Source organism: Bos indicus x Bos taurus, chromosome X (assembly GCF_003369695.1).
Source record: "Bos indicus x Bos taurus breed Angus x Brahman F1 hybrid chromosome X, Bos_hybrid_MaternalHap_v2.0, whole genome shotgun sequence".
NCBI lineage: Eukaryota > Metazoa > Chordata > Mammalia > Artiodactyla > Bovidae > Bos > Bos indicus x Bos taurus.
Genome location: NC_040105.1, coordinates 44,685,695 through 44,705,691, shown reverse-complemented (window position 1 = coordinate 44,705,691; position 19,997 = coordinate 44,685,695). Strand labels below are relative to the sequence as shown.

The 19,997-nt window shown below is 40.5% G+C and overlaps 1 long non-coding RNA gene across 1 annotated transcript in view; it reads left to right on the top strand.

Moving 5' to 3' along the window:
* The first annotated feature begins 1,124 nt into the window (after nucleotides 1-1,124).
* The window catches only part of LOC113887378, a 61,874-nt gene continuing 43,001 nt past the window's right edge, over nucleotides 1,125-19,997 (top strand). Inside the window, exon 1 of the long non-coding RNA XR_003509725.1 lies at nucleotides 1,125-1,328. This is a non-coding gene — a long non-coding RNA (uncharacterized LOC113887378). The remainder of the gene's footprint in view (nucleotides 1,329-19,997) is intronic.

Below are 19,997 nucleotides of genomic sequence, written 5' to 3'. Positions count from 1 at the left end.
GATTTTTTTTTTTTTTTTTTGGTCAGCATCTTGCACTCCTTGTTCAGCCACTCAGTCCTGTCCGAATCTTTGCCACACCATGGACTGCAGCACTCCAAGCCACCCTGTCCTTCACCACCTCCCGGAGCTTGCTCAAACTCATGTCCATTGAGTCCGTGATGCATCCAACCATCTCATCCTCTGTCATTCCCTTCTCCTCCTGCCTTCAGTCATTCCCTGCATCAGGGTCTTTTCTAATGAGTCAGCTCTTCACATCAGGTGGCCAAAGTTTCGGAGCTTCAGCATCACTCCTTCTAATGAATATACAGAATTGATTTCCTTTAGGATTGACTGGTTTGATCTCCTTGCTATCCAAGAGACTCTCAAGAGGCTTCTCCAACACCACAGTTCAAAAGCATCAATTCTTTGGCATTCAGCCTTCTTTATGGACCAACTCTTACATCCATACATGACTACTGGAAAAAACCATAGCTTTGACTGACTTGCACTCCTAGCTATGGTCTGAGCAAGGATACTGAGATTAGTATGCTGCACTGGGTCTTCAATAAGCAATTGATTCAGTACTGTGCTCATCTTTTGCGTTCCGACAACCGCATACTTATCAAGAGTGTTCCCAACCTATAAGTGGATTTATTTTATCTTAAGATGGGCCTTAGCTGTGGCTCAGCCTATAAAGAATGTGCCTGAAATGCAGGAGACCTGGGTTTGATCCCTGGGTCAGGAAGATTCTCTGGAGAAAGGAATGGCAACCCACTCCAGTATTCTTGCCTAGAGAACTCCATGGAAAGAGGAGCCTAGCAGGCTACAGTCCATGGAGTTGCAAAGTCAGACATGACTGCACAGTTAACATTTTCACTTTCACACACACTACCTAATGTGAGAAATGTTTCTGACATTTGGGACATGGGTTTATGGAAATTAGATTAAAAGAAAAAGGAGATGATGTAGTCTGTCTTGTTTTAGGATAAACAGTGTCTCTAAAGTTTTCCTTTAAGCCTGCGTTAACTCATTGTGTTCTTTTTTAAACTCTAGTCTCTCTTTGGGAACCACATCTTAAAAGGTAAGCATATTTAGTAATTCCTGGCCTAGAGGGAAGTACCAATGATTGCTGTTTTCAGAAGAGAAGCATAGTGTCTTAGAATGAGCTAGATCCATCCTTCCCTGCTTTTTTTTTTGAACAGATGGAGAAACTGAGTCCTAAAAGGTTGCAACATCCTTGAAGTTATGCAGAGAACTAAAATAGCATATGGCTTATCTACGAGGTAAAGATGGGAATTGCTTCTGCTTGATTGGCACCCTCTTGAAGAGAAATACTTTTGCTCAGCTTGGTGAGTGTTGACCTTCTGATTACATCACTGAAGATTTTTTTTTTAATGTTAAACCTGTATTGGAAAAAATACATATCTTGCTTTTAAAATGGAAGCTCTCAGCAGCATTTAGATCAATCCATATGTTATGGTTTAGGCCAAATTAGCCAGCCAATTTCAGAGCTGTTGTTTGGAAAGCTTTGGTATACATTCATTAGAAATTTCTGTCAAATCACAGCTTGTAGAAGTTATTTCCAAATGTCCTTTTCCTTGCTGGTTAAATGAAGGCTGCTTCTCTGAGGAAGAGGTCATATGCTCCTTAATGGGGCCAGCCATCCTTCCCTGGTGCTCCCTATGCTTGTCTACCTGTCACCTGCTCTCAAGCATGGTGCTCCCTGGGTACTTACTGATGGCATCCTTTCCAGTGCCCCTCTGTTCCCAAGCACCTGCACACCCTCCTTGAGGGCACAGAACCTGGGGGTTCAGGGCCAGGTGGAGAACCCCACTGGGCACCTCTGTCCTCCCATCTACCACTAAAGAGCTACAGTGAGCAGATCGCCTGACTGGAAAGCTTTCCTGGGGTTCCACTCTGCACTCAGGGTAGAGAATTCTTGCTGTAATGAGTGATGGAGTCATTTCTTTGGGGAAGAAACTCAGAAAGTGACATGGATGATACATACCTCTACTTGGGTTCTGTGTTTGAGGTCAAAGAAGACTGTGAGAAACTTTCTTATACTTTCTCATAGGTCTTCATTTGTTAAAATAGCTATTATGTGCTAGGCTCTGAAATAATATGGACAGATTTAATCTTTACTGTGATACTGTGAGGGAGAGATTATTGGCCTTATTTTAAATATGAGGCCATAGATATTGGGGCTTCCCAGGGGTGCTAGTGGTAACGAACCCACCTGTCAATGCAGGGGACATAAGAGACGTGGGTTCGATCCCCGGGTCGGGAAAATCCCCTGGAGAAGGGCATGGCAATCTACTCCAATATTCTTGCCTCCTGGACAGAGGAGCTGGCTGGCTACAGTCCACAGGGTCACAAAGAGTCAGACACAACTTAAGTGACTTAGCACGAATGTACACATAGATACTTAAGAGTGGCATTCAAATCATTTGCCTCAAATCACATACATAGTAAACAATAAAAGGTATCCTCACTTGTTTGATTTCACCAAATCATACCAAGAAAAAAATAAAAATGAATGTCTGGTTTGCTATTTCCTCCCTTCCTTGTATATCACTGAATAACAAAATAGTGACTTTTCAGGGCATATATTTTTAGTTTGAAAGAATTTGTGTTTAATATTAAGACTATCTCTTTATTCCAAAGAGCACGTTTTTTGCTGTCCCACTATATGTCAGACTCCGTACTAGGTGCTCTGGATACAGCAGTGAACATATATCAAAATAAGGGGTATTTTTTGTCAAGTCCTGAGATTAAAAACAGGAAGCTTTGTGTGTGTTTCATCTTGTCCTTTCTTCTATCAAGGCATTGAAACATAGAGCCCAAGATCAGTCGTCATCATTTTTCCATTGATTCACAGAATTACTGAACTAACAAGGTACTCCTGAGGTTACTACACCAGCTCCTGAGGTGTGAGGGAAATGTGAACTAAACCATTCTATTATTAATAACTTTCAAGGAGGGAGATTCCATTAAGCCTTTGTGGTAGTTCCTACTTTAGACTTTTACAGCCTGTTGTGATGATGATAAATTATTTCTGCCCCATAAGAATTGGCAAGTATGAATCTGAATTTTTAAGGTGAATACATTAAGAAATTTTAAAAAATCTTAAATTCTATACCTTTAACCAAAATAAACACCTTTAGACATTTTGGGATGATGAGCAGAGAGCCTAGATGCATGGTCACATACCTGTTTTTCTATAGCTGTGGCCTGAATCCTACACATTCTGAGATAAAGCGAGAAGCTTTGTGACTGTCTGACAGTTCCTCCTGCTTTTCTGTCAGAAACTCTGTGTTCTGTTTACCCCACTTCTCAATCTGGTATAGATGCTTCTGGAAACATCTCTTTTAGTAGTTATCTTTGCCACTTCATAGGTAAGTTGACCTTTTTTTTTTTCTTACAGAAGGCTCTTTGCTTCATGTAGAATTGTACACCTATTTTAATCCTTATCATTATGGTTAAAAGACCTCCTGATACAGTAGAATTCTCAGTTCATGGACTATAGCCTTGAGCCTGTTTTATTAAACTCTCATGTGGTAACTTACCACGTGCAAAGCTTCAGTGATGACCACTTTTCACCTCAAGTCTCATATTCCATGATTTAGTTTATCCCTTGAAAGTACAAGGGAAAACCAGAGCCCCTTTAAATACTTCCATCATGAGAGCACCAGTTGTAGGGGAAACATCTCCCCAAAGTGTAACTTATTAAACTTTCATGAAAGTTTCCCATTTAAAATGTCACATTGATAAGTCTCTGAGATAAAACTAGAAGCTTTATCTGTGCACATTTCATCTTGTTCTTTCTTCATCAGCAAGCTGTTGAAATAGATCCTACAGGCATTCATTCTCTACCCTGCAGAACTATCCAGTTTACTGAGTAGAGGGCTCCTGCTCTCTGGAGTATGTCATGCTGGTGCATGTTTCAGGGCCTTGGTGGCTGTGGTGCTACCTCTTTGCAGTATCTGGGCCATGCTTGGCTTGAATTACCTTACAGCGGCTCTTTCATCCTGGTCCAAGAAAGGACTCATGGCAAAAACTGTTATTCCTTTCAATGTCCAGCTTTTTGTCTAGCTCCTTAGTATACTAAATGTGACATTCTTCTCCATGTACCTAAGATTGTGCTTCACATTAGGGACAAAAGCAGTCTGGGTTGCAGACTTAAACAACATGCAGTTTCACTCAATCAGTGAAAGATCGCATTTGCTCAGTCACTTCAGCCATGTCCAACTCTGCGACCCTATGGACTGTAGCCCCTAGGCTCCTCTGTCCATGGGATTCTCCAGGTGAGTGTACTGGAGTGGGTTGCCATGCCCTCCTCCAGGGATCTTCCCAACCCAGGAATCAAACCCACATCTTTTATGTCTCCTACATTGGCAGGTGGGTTCTTTACCACTAGCGCCACCTGGGAAGCCCTCACATTTGATAATTCCCCAGTTTTTCAAGGTGAAACTTTTCCACTGAGATCACTATGACAGTTGTGTTAATGCTGGTGGGTTTGTATTTTGGGAAAACTTTAAGTTAATATATTTATACTCATTATGTTATTTCTTATTAATTTAATGCTCATTTTCATTTTAGTTACCTATGTAATTATTGAATATCCAGACTCCCCACTGAAGTTCAAATTCCATGATGATGGAAACTGTTGTCACATTGACTCATATATGTATAGTAGCTGTATATATATAAACAGTCAATACTTGTTTTTATGTGTAAGGTAAAGAACACTGGTGGGGACCTGGAATTTGGGCCCCAATCCCATTTTTGCCTCAACAGCGTAGGCGACCTTGGGCCAGCTACTTCCCATAACTGGACTTCAGTCTCTTCATCTGTGAAATAAGGCCATAGGAAGGGGGATTCATGCAGTCACTTTCAGCTTTATGAGTCTCAGTGTGTGAGTCTGACTAAATGGAGGAAGAATTGCAGCCAGTCCGTTGAATGCCACGACTTTCTTTCCAAACCCCGGCTGATTCCATTGAAGTGCCCTGCCCTGGGCTGGGAAGGGCTGGCCCAGGGCCTTCCTCAGGAGCCCAGGCCAGAACCCGTCACCTCCTTTGGGACATCCGGGAGCAGTGTTTTCCACACTTTTCCTGTTGCAGCCCCGTTCTCCTCAAAATAATAAAAGAATTAAAAAGACTTCTGCTTCTTTGTGGGCAGAAGCCATGTCAACCTTAACCTATGCCTGGCTGTTTGCTGCAGCTAAGATGGAGGAATCCCAGGAGGTGGTTCAGTGGGCAGTTGCTCTGGTGGGAGAGGAGGGTGGAGACACTGGCCTTCCCCTGCTGACTGGACTTAGAATTGACTTCAGCCTCCACTCCTATGTCCCATCCCCTGCCCTACCTCCAGCACCACAGTTTCTAGCCACCTTGTAATACTTCAGATCCTCTGCCTGGCCAGGTAATAGGGATTCAGATGACTGTAGTAAGTACAGTGGTGTGTGACAGACCAGTCTCAGAAGCTAGGAGCCTGAAATTTACCATATCAAAACCCCTCCCCTGAGCCTCTTATATATTCCCCCTTCCCCTCCCCTTATCTGATTTACTGCCAAGAAGATTGGAGCCCTCTCTGTGACAGTTTGGAAAGTCCTGGATCAAATGGTCTCTTCTCTAATGCAAGGGGAATCAAATTTGAGAATTCAACAAAAAATTATACCAATTCCTGGAAAAAAAAAAAAAACTATAGCCTACCAAATCTCATCTGAGATGAAATCAATAATCTGAATAGTTCTATAATCATTAATAAAACTGGATTCATAGTTTAAAACATTCTGAAAAAGAAATCTCCAGGCTCAGGTGGTTCTGCTGGTAAATTCTAACAAACATTTGAGGAAGAAATAGCACCAATTTTAGACAATCTCTTTCAGAAGAGGGAAAAGTTCCCAGTTTGTTTTATGAGGCCAGCATCACTCTGATACCAAAAATGGTAAAAAGAACAAAACAAAGAAAACCACAGACCCATATACCTCAAGAACATAGATTTTTTAAAAAACATAAAAAATATTAGCAATATTATCAAATTTATATGTTTAGAATTGTTCGTAATATTTCCTTATTATCCTTTTAATGTCAGTGAGAATGATGTGGTATTCCCTCTTTCATTCCTGATGTTAGTAAGTTGTGTTTTTTTTTTTTCCCTTTGTCAGTCTTGCTAGAGGCTTAATGATTTTATTGATATTTTCAAGTAATCAGTGTATGTTTTCATTGATTTTTCTTTCTTTCCTTTCTTTGCCTTTTTTTCCCTTTCATTTTCATTTATTTCAGCTCTGTCGTTTCCTTGCTTTGGGTGAATTTTGCTCTTTGCTTTCTTGTTTTTGCATGTGGAAGCTTAGATTATTGATTAGAGACCTCTCATTTTTCTAATATAACTGTTTGTTATAAATTTCCCTATAAGTAGCATTTTAACTGCATCACACACATTTTGATATCTTGTATTTTTTATTTTTTTAGTCACACCATGCAGCATACAGAATCTTAGTTCCCTGACTAGGGATCGAACCCATGTCCCCTGCAGTGGAGGCATGGATTCTTAACCACTGGACTGCCAGGAGGTCCCACCCATGATAAGCTTATATTTTTATTTTGTTCAGATTAAATTTTTTTCACTTGAAACTTTCCCTTTGACCCATACATTAATTTAGAAGTAACATTGTTGATTTCTAGTTTAATTTCATTATGATCAGAAGACATATTTTGCATTATTTCAATTCTTTGAAGTTTGTTGAGGTTTAATACTTTAGAGTTTGGTCTATCTTGGTGGATATTTTATGTGTACTTGAAAAGAATGCATATTCTGCTTTTGTGGGTTAGAATGTTTTATAAATACGAGATTCAGTTGTTTGGTGGTATTTTCTGTCTACAATTTCTACTATATATTACCAAGAGAGGAGTAGGAGTTTTAAAGCTTCCAACTATAACTTTAGATCTATCTGTTTCTTGTTTGAGTTATGTCAGTTTTTGCTTAATGTATTTTGAAGGTCTGTTGTTAGATACAAATGCATTTCAGATTTTCACATCTTTTTTGGCAAATTGACCCTTTTATGTAGTCTGCTTCTTTGTTTCTGGCAGTTGTCTTTGTTTTGAAGTCTGTTTTGTCTAATGTAAAGCCACTTCAGCTTTCTTCTGAAGTGTTTTCATAGTATACCTTTTTCTATCCTTTTACTTTTAACCTATCTACAGATAGTATTATATTTCAAGTGAGGTTTTTGTTAGCATATGGCTCATATTTTTTATTCATTCTCATAGTCTTTGTCTTTTCATCTGTTTAGACCATTTGAGTTTAACATAATTATTGATATTGGATTTATGCCTATCATTTCATTATTGTTTTCTGTTTGTTCCTTCTATTTTCAGGCATCTGTTTTCTGTATCCTGCCTTCTTTATTTATTTCTTAGTGTTTTATTTTACTTGATCTCTTGTGTTTCTGTTTGTATCTTTTTATTCAGTACCTGCTCTAGAAATTGTGACCGTCATAAAGGTCCCTTTATCCTCCCTTCTGTTGTTACTTTCATCTGATCTGTTATATTGGCATACTTTGAAATCCCGTAGGCAATGTTATAATTTTTGCTTTCAACAAAGAGCTCTAGAGGAAAAGTATTATGTTTTATTTTTAGCCAGATATCTACCAGTTCTCTTGCTCTTTCTTCAGTCCTCATGTTCCTTGTGGTATCACTCCCCTCTGACTTTTCTTTAGCTGTTATCTTAGAGGAAGTCAGCCGCCAATAAATGATCTTAGTTTTCCTTCAAGTGAGGATGTCAGTATTTCACTTTCATTCCTGAAGGACAGCTTTTTGAATGTATAGATTTATGTCTCTTGGGACTTCCCTGGTGGTCCAGTGGTTAAGACTTTGTGCTCCCAATTCCGGGGGCCTGGGTTCGATCTCTGGTCAGGGAACTAGGTCCCATACACCACAACTAAAGATCCAGCATGCCACAACCAAGACCTGGCATAGCCAAATCAATCAATATTTAGATTTATGTTTCTTGAGAAATTTAGGAAGCTTTCAGCTATTATGTTGTTAGATTTTCTTCCTGCACTGCATTCTTTCTCTTTTTTCTGGGACTACCATGACACAAATGTCAGATCTTCTGTTATTGTCCCACAAATCCCCGGGGCACTGTGGTTTTGCTCTTAAATCTTTTTTTTGTTTGTTTCCCTCTCTGTTGTTCAGATTGGCTAATTTCTATGGTTTTATCTTCAAGTTCACTGACTCATCTCCACACAGCACTGAGCCCATCTAGTAAGTTTTTATTTCATTTTATTTTTCCATTCTAAAATTTCCAGCAGTTCTTCTTTGTATATTTTCTGTCTTTGTTCAGATTTTGGTTCAGACGGTAAAGCATCTGCCTACAATGAGGGAGACCTGGGTTCAATCCCTGGGTAGGGAAAATCTCCTGGAGAAGGAAATGACAACCCACTCCAGTATTTCCACTCTGGAAAATCCCATGGACGGAGAAGCCTGGTAGGCTGCAGTCCATGGGGTCAAAAGGGTCGGACATGACTGAGCGACTTCACTTTCACTTATAGGTTCCAAGATTGCACATGATTGGTTGCTGGAGCATTTTTATAATAACTCTTTTAAATTCTTTATCAGGTAGTTCAAACCTCTCTGTCTTCTTGACATTGGCATCTGTTGATAGTCTTTTCCCATGCTGGGTAATTTTGAATTTTATCCAGCATATTTTGAGTATTATGAGACTGTATCTTGTTGAAAGCCCATGGAGAATGTTGCTATTTTTGTTTTAGCAGACAGTCTACTTGGTTAGGTTCATAGAGCAAGTTCTAACCCACCTTCTGTTCTAACCCACCTTCTGGTCCCAGTGTCAGTTCAATTTTCCAAGCCTTGACAGTGGTACTTGAATGTGTCTGATATATATGCTCCCCAGTGACCTGCCTGGGACTTAGGTAGTTCAGTTCTCAGGGTCTTCAGTAGGCTGTTTAGGATGAGATCCACGCAGGTAAAGCTTACAGGTGAGTCCAGGAGTTCAGAAACCATTTATGGGGCCTCTTCCCAAGTTCCTTCCTCTGTGATCTCAACAGTACTTTTAAAAAATTTTTATTTGATTCAAGTATAGTTGATTTCCAATGTGTTTATTTCTGCTGTAGACCAAAGTAATTCAGTTAGTTATATAATTCAGTTATATATATGTGTTTGTGTATATATATATGCCTGCATGCTAAGTCACTTCAGTCATGTCCAACTCTTTGCGACCCCATGGTTTGTAGTCCGCTAGGCTCCTCTGGCCATGGGAGTCTCCAGGCAAGAATACTGGAGTGGGTTGCCATGCCTTCCTTCAGGGGATCTTCCCAACCGAGGGACTGAATCCTCATCTTTCATGTCTCCTGCATTTTCTGCATTAGCAGGCTGATTCTTTACCACTAGCGCCACCTGGGACGCTATCTATCTATCTATCTATCTATATATATATATATATATATATATAAACACACACACTCTTTTTTTGACTCTTCCATTATGGTTGATCAAAGGATATTGAATATAGTTCCTTGTGCTATACAGTAAGACCTTGTTGTTTTCCAATAGTTTCTAAGTCCACCAGACTTCCCTTTTTTTAACCAAAAAATTGGATTTCATTATTCTGTTCTGCCATGTACTTCCACATCTGTGCCCATATCCCCAGTGCAAGCAATAGAGAGAAACACCAGAGAGAGAAAAAATATCGCGAGCTTTGGCCCCATCCTCTTGGAACCCCTGTTCTGCTGAACCCAGAGGAATGTTCTCCTCCTCCAGAGTTCTGGTCCTGCAAGCTCCTGTTGCTCCAGGCTGCTCCTGGGGGCTGTGGCCTGAGAGAACAGAGAGGAGGAAAAAAATGAGGGATTTCCCCCACTCTCTGAGTGTCAGGAGTTTTCTTTCCTGCTCTCTGAGCCAGAGCTACAGGGCATCTCCTGGCTCTCTGTCAGTGCCTGGTGCCTGCTGGCAATGTGTTGAGTTCAGTCTTGGGGCATACTAGAGGAAAAGTCATGGTAAACTTGCTGGCACTTTGGTGGTATTTGAATTCTAGTCTTTCCTAATCTGCCTGCTACTATTTACTCCTCAGTCCTCAAAGAGCTGCTCCAGGCAGTCCTTCCAGGTTTTACAGTTTGTGTTCCCTGGGAAAGACAGGGTGGAGTGTGCTGTCAACATCTTAAGCAGACCCAGAAGTTCTATGTCTGTTTTCAAATATTTAGAATAGCATGAATTTAAACAATGGATATGTGAACTGTCTCCTTAGTGTTACTCTACCCAGCTTTACATCTTTGCTTGAAAAACCATCCTTGGATCTAGATGTGCATTTTAGAAGGAAGGTGGGATTAATACTGCCAATTAGTAGTGTTATATCCATCATTCGATGAAATTAAAGTTGCTTCTTTCTTGACACTACAACTAAAATTAAATGGAGAGAGTTTTTTTTTTTTTTTTCCTCATTGACCTATTTATTACAATGGAAGTTCTTTTTCAAGCACAGAAGTTATACATACAACTCAGAGCTTTCTGAAATCCTTTTATCCAACTAGAAAAAGACCAGGGAGACAGTGCTTCTATAAATTTGAATCCAGCAAGCACCCTCTTGAGGCAATGAAATACTTCTTAAACGAAGAGAGCTTCGTTGTGCAGATTTTTCAGTGCTCTGTTTTAGATTCTGAATGTTAGCTGGGCTTATAATTCCTGGAGAAGTGATTATTATGCTAATAGTTAAAATAGTTGAGTTAAAAATCTGAGAACAAGCGTCTATGAGGATTGGAAGTGAAATTGTAAATGTCTCCCTCCATAGCTAAACAGTTAAAGGTATTACCAGGGTGGTGAATGATTTTCAAAGACCTGTTGTTCAGGAGGGGTGGGGAGCAGGAAACTCTGTTGGTATTAGAGGAGAATGGAATGTTTTAGGCAGTGGGGGGTTGTCATTTCCAGGAGCAGGGCTGGCAGTGCGGTGGGAAGGTCTGGCTCCAGATTGAGCCCACTCACAGGATGTTAGGGGGAAGTGTGACTAAGGTCACGGCCACGCCACATGGTGGGCCAGCTGGAGCCAGGGCAGGGGCCGCTGTGGCCACACATCCTGAGTTTCCATAGTCTAATGCACTGGGTTTGAAAGAAAGGGTGGATGCAGGATGCTGGCTAGGCGTGCAGAGCGCGTGGGCTGCTATGTCTTTAAGTGACAGTGGGTGGAGATTACAGCATTTCTTCTGCTTTTCCTTTGACACCTTTTAAAGATACAACCCACGGTTTGCAAGGGTTTCTGCCTATGTCTGCTAGAGGGATCTGAAACCCTGCAGCATTCCTAGGAGCACAAGGAAAAATTTTGAGTACCATTGACAATGAATATGGAAATTTTAAATTAAGCTGGAAATTTGAAATGCTCTTCATATTCAGCAGTTTAATAGGGGACTATTTTGAAATCCTTCTTAGGGAATTTTGAGACGTTTTCACATCTGAAAAGGATACGTACATTGCTTGTAACTTTTCTTTGGAAAAGGGCTATTCAGGTTGTTTAGCAGGTTGGGTTTCAGAATTTCAGCAGCTTTATGGTGTTGTCATCCAGTTTGACAGATTGAATGTGCACTTAGAGGAAATGGAATGTATTTTTAATCGCTGGAATGTATTATACCTAAGGAACATGGGAGAGTATATATCAGGTTTCAGCTGAGATTAATATTTTGCTGATGATTTTTCAGCTACATGGCAAGTTTAAACTCAGCCTCTACTTGAACAGTGTCTAGTATTTCCTGATTGTCAAAAAGAAAATGGGTCTTAGAAAACTTGTCTAGAATTCTTATCCTTAGCCCATTAGGAGCCAAGGAGGTCTCACTTGAAAATTAATGTCTTAATTTAGGGAAAAAACCAATTGTATTAAAAAGTATAAAGTATAAATCTTTTCCCTCCCTCAACAAATTATTTTAAAACTGCTTTGAGGAATGAGGCAAGGGGTTTTCTTTAGATTACTTGGCAGTTTGAATTCAAACCCTTTGCCTTCAAGCATCACCATAGAAACTTGGGTAGGAGGCTGTAAGTACTGTGGGCTGTTATCCTTAGGCATCATGGTGAAGATTCTGTGTTTTTAAGATCGTGTCTCCTGGCAAGGATTCATTGAAGTGAAAATGAGTTTCCTTTAAAGTGCTAAGTATTTACTTAGTTGTGATGTTCTTCCTAAAAATTAAGATTTGCATTCCTCCTACAGAGAGAAAGGTAGAGGAAGTAGAAAAAATCATAATCTTGAGTTATGTTATTTTGATTGTAATGCCATATTCAAAATATGTGATCTTACCTTTGAAATTAGGGGCCTGAAAGGGACAGATGTCTGTTTTAAAAGCTACAAATTCTTTTAATAGAAAGGGAGAGTGGAAATCAAGCATTTTTTGAGTGGTCACCCATTCCTTTTATGGATTTTTTTTTTTAATTTTCACAGCTGTTCATTGAAGTAAATTTATAGACTTGAAAAAAAGTCAATGCATAGGATGGTGAGTTTGGCCTTTGTTGGACAGGGGATGCTAAGAAGGAGGAGAAGCTAAACAGACGGGTGTGTTTGGGGACTTAAAACAGCTGAGAATGACTTTGCCCCTTCAGGACATTTGGCAATGTCTGGAGTAGGTTTTTGGTTGTTCCAACTGGGGAGTGGAGATGCTATTGGCCTCTAGTGGATTGACACTAGGGATATTGTTAAACATCCTACAATGCACAGGACAGCGCTCCTAGCCTCAACACCGATGAATGGTCTGGCCCCGAATGTCAACAGTACTGGTCTTGAGCAACCATAACTTGAAATGAAATAAAAAAGAAATTAAATATTCTCCCTGCCTCACTGAAATGTGTCGAAGAAATGTTAGCCTGAGTCACCCACCTTAGCAAAGAGTTATATCTAAATTCTTTTTCTAGATATCTCAATGAGTAGAAACCATAGCTTACTAACAAAAAGGATTTATATGTGATCTCTGGGATCCATTATTTTAATCATTTTTTAAATGTATAGTTCATTTATAATGTTGTGATAGTTTCAGGTATACAGCAAAGTGATTCAGTTATATATATATATAACTGAATATATATATATATATGTATATATATGTATGCTGCTGCTAAGTTGCGTCAGTCGTGTCCGACTCTGTGCGACCCCATAGACAGCAGCCCACCAGGCTCCCCCGTCCCTGGGATTCTCCAGGCAAGAACACTGCAGTGGGTTGCCATTTCCTTCTCCAATGCATAAAAGTGAAAAGTGAAAGTGAAGTCGCTCAGTCGTGTCCGACCCTTAGCGACCCCATGGACTGCAGCCTTCCAGGCTCCTCCGTCCATGGGATTTTCCAGGCAAGAGTACTGGAGTGGGGTGCCATTGCCTTCTCCAATATATATGTTTGTTTAGTCACTAAGTCATGTCCAACTCTTTTGTGACTCCATGAACTGTAGCCCGCCAGGTTCTTCTGTCCATGGAATTCTCCAGGCAAGAATACTGGAGTGGGTAGCCATTTTCTTCTCCAGCCATTCTCTTCTCCAGGGGATGTTCCCAACCTAGGGATCAAACCCAGGTCTCCTGAGTTTATATATTATTATATATATAAATATAATTTTCACTTTCTTTCCCCATATAGGTTATTACAAAGTACTGAGTATAGTTCCCTGTGCTATATAGTAGGTCCTTTTTGTTTATCTATCTGGGGCCCATTATTTTTTAGGATTTCACTTTCAAGGTACACTGCTTTTTCTCCATTCTGCTTTTCTCATAGTAGAATTTTGTCTTCTTTCACTTCCACCTGATCTCTCCATCATGGAGGTAATAATCAGTTGGCAGCCATTCTGTATGAAGTATTCTTTTGTCCAGGGTATTTAGAAGCTGCTATTATATTCAACTGAGCTTCAGGTACCATCATCCAGTACAGAGTGCTACAGTGTATATTGGCTATGTTCAAACTGTTACTAAGCATCAAAAACAGTAGGGGTTGCAAAGTCAGAATATAATGTACTGTAAGGATATAGCTTTGTTAGCATCAAGTGGCAGTAATATGTAGTTCTTGTTAATAAAACACTTAAGTTCTATTTTTAGATGTTCAGCTTGTGCCTGGAGACTCAGAAATTGAGTTTCAAAGCCTCAGCAATTCAGAGGTCCTCTGCTCCCTTTTGCCACTCAAGCAGGTTCCTTCCCCTTTTCACCGTTTCAAGTGACCATAGATTTGTAAAAGGTGATATACCCATAGTATCTGACGCAAGACGTCATTCTTAGACATTTTGGAACACTTACCACTGTTTTGGGCTTCCCTGATAGCTCAGTTAGTAAAGAATTGCCTGCAATGCAGGAGACCCTGGTTCGATTCCTGGGTTGTGAAGGTCCCCTGGAGAAGGGCTAGGCTACCCACTCCAGTATTCTTGGACTTCCCTTGTAGTTCAGCTGGTAAAGAATCCGCCTGCAATGGGGGAGACATGGGTGTGATCCCTGGGTTGGGAAGATCCCCTGGAGAAGGGAATGGCTACCCACTCCAGTATTCTGGCCTGGAGAATTCCATAGACTACAGTCCATGGGGTCGCAAAGAATTGGACACGAGTGAGCGACGTTACCTTTCTTTTTACTTTGCACCACTGTTTTAAATGGCAGAACACTGCAATCAATGAAAAGATGGAATAGAGCTGGGACAAGAGAGCTGGAAAGCTGAGAAAGGTGAGGTTTGCAGACAATGGGAAGAGTGTCAAATAAACCAATAGTGGTTCATTCTGCAATATCTGAAATATTTTTGAGCACCTAGAAAATGTGAGTTCTTTAGGCACTGGTGGCAGTCTGGAGAGAGAGAAGGGATGGGATTTAGCTAGAACTGAAAGGGCTGATGGAAGGAACAGCAAATAAGACAATCTAGACTGCTGATTTTATAAAATAAAACATTTTCTCATAGTCCTAGGAGAAGACCAGATGTCTGCCTCTCAGTTTTAATTAGGAAATGTGCTATAGTTATCTGAAAAGGATTACCTTTGCCCTCTTAAAATCATATTTTACAAAGATGCTGCCACTAACTCTACCCAAAAAAAAAAAAAAAATAGAGATGTATATGGGTATAAATAATACACAGATAGAGCTATGTTCTCAATGATAGACATTGAATTGAAATTTAAAAATATAAATATTTCCCCATATTACCTTTTTAAAAAATGTTGAACAATGGACATGCAGATTTTTGTTGTGGTGGTTCACTGAACATTATCCTTTCATCTGCTAAAAGTTTAAACTCCACAGAAAATTAGAAAGCAACCTAACCATTTTAAGTCATATTTTAAAAATACATCTCTTGGCCTGAAAAAGTGTACATATTATATTACTTACCTATCTTACAACTGATCTTTTTAATTTGCCAAGGTCAGAGGATATACTGACAAGGGTGGAAAGTGACTTTCACTCAGGCTGGGTTTATCTTTTGTTTTGTTCTTCCTCAGTTTTAATCTCTCAGAAGAACTTTTTATAATTTTTTAAAAAATTTGGCCTGAGCTATAATTTTATATCTTCTTTTTATAGGGTACTTTGAGTGAGGCACTCCCTCTCTAATATCAATTTTATTAACTTTTAAAACAAGGGGGTAAAAACAATGGTGGATGGGGATAGATGAAACAAGCTTGGCAAAAATAACCTTTGCAGTCAATTAAAGGAGTCATTATACTATTCTCTCTACTTTGGGAGATGCTTTTAAGAGCTCCCCAATAAAAATATTTTTAAAGGAGGCAGCAGAAATAGATGATACTAAATCTTGTTCCAGAACAACCATTGGTGCTCTTAAAAGGTCTGGGGGAGATCTGAACATACCCAGAGGCCAGGTTCAAAGGCAGGCATATGTGGTATGGGATTGGCTCAGGACTGTCTGGAACCAGTAGAAGATGAAGGGAGAAGATGAAATGAGTGATGAGCGATGTAGATTGAAATTTCTTAGCTGTGATGAGTGAATCCTGACCTGGCTCTTATAAACTTAACCGTAATGGAGTCTGTCCTCTGCTCATTCTATTCAGCCCCATTTCTCCCCTCCTTTCCTCTATAAATTGGTCCAAACCTCCCATTGCCCTGAACAATGTTATATGTTCATAAATGCAGAAATATGGTGCCATCTCGAGTCTTGCATGCCCTCAGCAAGATGATCAAGAGTTTCTTCTGTCTCAACACTTCTGGGAGCTGTGCATTTGTTTCTGGGACACTTTAGTCTTTGTCATGAAGCTCTGATTAAGTGCCTCACTTCAGTGGTTGGGTTTCTGGAGCCATCTCCTTATTACCTTGCAAGAGTTGTTTTATTTATTCTGATGTACAGGACACACATTAGGTAGAACTTTCACCCTGTCCATCTTGGAACTCACTGATCCTCAAATCTTACACTTACTTGACTTTCTGTTGAATCCCAACAAGAGCTACTGAGAGCACAGACTTTGTTGTTGTAGTTCAGTCACTCAGTCATGTCCAACTCTTTGTGACCCCATGGACTGCAGCACACCAGGCTTCCCTGTCCTTCGCTGTCTCACAGAGTTTGCTCAAACTCATGTCCATTGAGTCAGTGATACCCTACAACCACCTCATCCTCGGTCATCCCCTTCTCCTCCTTCCCTTAATCTTTCCCAGCATCAGGGTCTTTTGTTTACTCTATCCATCAGGTGGCCAAAGTATTGGAGCTTCAGCATGGGTCCTTGCAATGAATATTCAGAATTGATTTCCTTTTAGAATTGACTGGTTTGATCTTGCTGTCCAAGGGACTCTCAAGAGTTTTCTCCAACACCACAATTCAAAAGCATCAATTCTTCGGTTCTCAGCCTTTTTTATTGTCCAACTCTTACATACATACATACATAGATTCATGAGTACTGGAAAAACCATAGCTTTGACTATACGGACCTGAGACATCTCAAAAACCCTAGAAATACATTTTAATATAAGAGCTCCAGAGATGTTCCTGACAACCCCATGACTACATACACATCATTCTAGTTTTCTGGCAAGGACCAGGGCACTGAAGAGCAGAGATTCAGAGGTCTCCCACCTCAGAGGTCTTAACTATCTTCTGAGGCTGGAGATAGATGTAGCGCCACCTGCCACCCTCATATGGAACTGCACATGTATTCCCCATTTTCTTAGTGATTTTGATTTTTTTTTTTTTTTTCTTCCTAAAACCCTGAGTGAAATCTTGGAAGAAAGAAGGGAAAAGAGGAAGGAAAGAACTAGATTGAGATTGAGGTAATCATAACATCATAACAGAAAACTTTGAAGAACTGAGGTGTGGAGGGCAAATCCAGTAATACTGGCTCTGTCAATAGTGACCTGTGAGTAATTTATCCATAGATTGCCCTTTATGTAGAACCTGTTACCCCATATACTTCCCCTAAGCTGTGGTGTTTCTCTAATGGAGGAAAGACAAAAGAAGTTGGGTTACAAACTGCTGCCTAATATAATACTTGTTTCTCATTTACTCAACAGATATATATTGAACACATATGTACATAAACACAGCTGGGCAAGATGCTGGGGCTAGTGCAGTAAGTAGGCAAGATAGATTCAGACTCCTTCTGATGTAAGAATGCACCATGGCCTGTAGGTATATTCTCTGGCTCACACAGTGTTATAAACACTGCAGTGTTTCTTTCTTTTGAAAAAACTGGGAGATTGGGCCTCCTGGACCTATATCTTCAAGTGGTAAAAGTCAGGGAAGTTGGGGAGGGTTAGTATGAAAAAAATACCTACCATGGTAAGCAGAGGCACAGGTTCCACAACTTGCCCTGGCCTCCACCTCTCATTTGTTTTTGGTACTTCAGCCCCGGGGACATCTTGGTTGGGATCTCCTGTGGTCATGTTCCTCGTTTTCACGGGATCACACTGTGGGATGGGGAGGCTTGGGTGAGAGCTGGAATGAGAAACCAGGTTGGGATGGAAGGTGTGGCTCCTGCTGCTCTCCCTGCCATTTGGGTGATGGATGGAGTTACGCCCTCCATCCAAGCCTTCCCAAGCCACTGCTGCACAGCTTACTTTAAATAGCTGCACAGTTGCTGTGCACTCTTCAGGATTAGAATTTTAAGTCAGAAAGGGGAAATCATGGCTCCAGCTTTTTCTAACCCTCCTATCCATGAAGCCTCCATTTCTGATCGTTGGGTTCTTTATTTTTTTCTTCCCTAAATACACTTACAGCATTGTTTTCGCCTCCACACCTGTGTCTCTGCCATTCTTCTTACCTAGCCAGCCCTTTCCTACCTGCTCATTGGTGCTGCTCACCTTTGAAAGCATACCCTGCCTCGCTTTCTCTAGGCTCTGAAGGCTGGGCACTGGTGAGGTTCAGGCGGCAGGGAATAGAGCCGCCTGTAGGGGCTCTTGTGGCTTCTGCCAGATCACTTACTTTGATCTGTTTTACATACTGGGCTTTCTTGTTAATTTCCTTTGAAGAATGCATTCCAGACCTTCAGATATTTTTCATTTGTTTAGAGTCTATCTGTTACTTCATAGTATTCATTATCGTTCCTAACCTGCATGCCTGGATTCTACAATTGTATCTTAAATCCTAGACCACAGGATTCCTGTCCAACTCAGTTCTACTGTTCCAGAGCCCAGCCTGGGACTGCACATAGTCAAAAATAGATATTTGTTGCACAAGCAGATACTTTCATTTACTGATCGTCAGAGTACAGTTTATAGATTATCCAAATTTAAATATTAATACCCTGAGACCTTCTTCTGAGGGCATACCCATTCGTTGCTCCTCTCAAAATGTATTAATATATAGTTTAAAAAATGGAATCCGTCTATACCACCGTCACTTTATTTCCCTTATCTGTTGGGTTCTGTCTCTTTAAGTCTGAGTCTAAAAGTAAGGGACAGGTGGTGACAGGCCTCATGGGAACAGACGTTGGAGCCTCAAACCACCTGATGTGGGGAAGGTAGGGAGGGATGGGCACTTTGACAGCATTCAAGGTGGAGACCACAGTTCAGAAATGCCCCGGGGATTCCCGGACTCTCCTTCAAGAAACACTGTGCCTGCAGCATGGCATCTCTCATTGGGCAAATAGGTACCCTTTAGGGGAGACTCCACATTCCAGCCCATGGTGGAAGGATGGCTGAACTGGCTGTTGGGGACCCTGATTTATTTGTTAACTGTACCACTTGCTGTTTTTTTAACCTTTAGCAGTCACTGAACTTTTCCAGGTCTGTTTTGTCTAGCGTTAGGAATTAAATGGGCTTCCCAGGTGGTGCTAGTACTAAAGAACTTGCCTGACAGTGCAGGAGATGTAAGAGATGTGAGTTTGATTCCTGGGTTGGGAAGATCCCCTGGGGGAGGCCATGGCAACCCACTCCAGTGTTCCCCTTAAGTTTCAAAAGAGAATACTAAACTCAGACCATGGAGGATGAAAGGTACTGAGGCGAACAGACATATAATTTATTGATCAAGTCTCTGCCTTATCCTAAAATGTCAAGGTTGTATTCCATTCTTCACTAGATGTCTATGTTCCCAAATTAAGACAATTTAAAAATTATTTTTGCTGAGTTACATTATTTATTGTCCTCAAATTTTGGAGTACAGTTGATGTCTGGTTTTGCAAATTCCTGAGAGGGTCCTCATATTACTTCTAATTTTTTTTTGTTCAGTTTTAAATTCCAAGATAGAGATGATGACTTTATAGTAAACATTGCATGTAGCAATTCACTTTACCCTCCCAGTAACCCTATGAAATAGGTACTGTTGTTTCCCTTCGTTTTACAGACAAGAAAGCAGACATAGAGATGTTCAATGAATTGCCCAAAGTTACCCAGTCTGTAAATGGTGGAGCTGAGACTTGGCCCCGGGCAGTCTGGCTCCGAAGTCTGTGGTCTTAACCTTATTCTGCTGTCTGTCTCTAGAGTCAGTTAATTCAGGTAAACCAATTGATTTTTTGTTGTTGATAATGGAATTGATAATGGAATTTTGGTGCTGCTTTTCACAGCCACTACCTGACTCACAGCTTTTTTGCAATTAACTTTAATGTCATTTCCAGATAACTAATTTTTCTAGAGCTCTAGAAGTTCAATGGTTGGGCTTAATG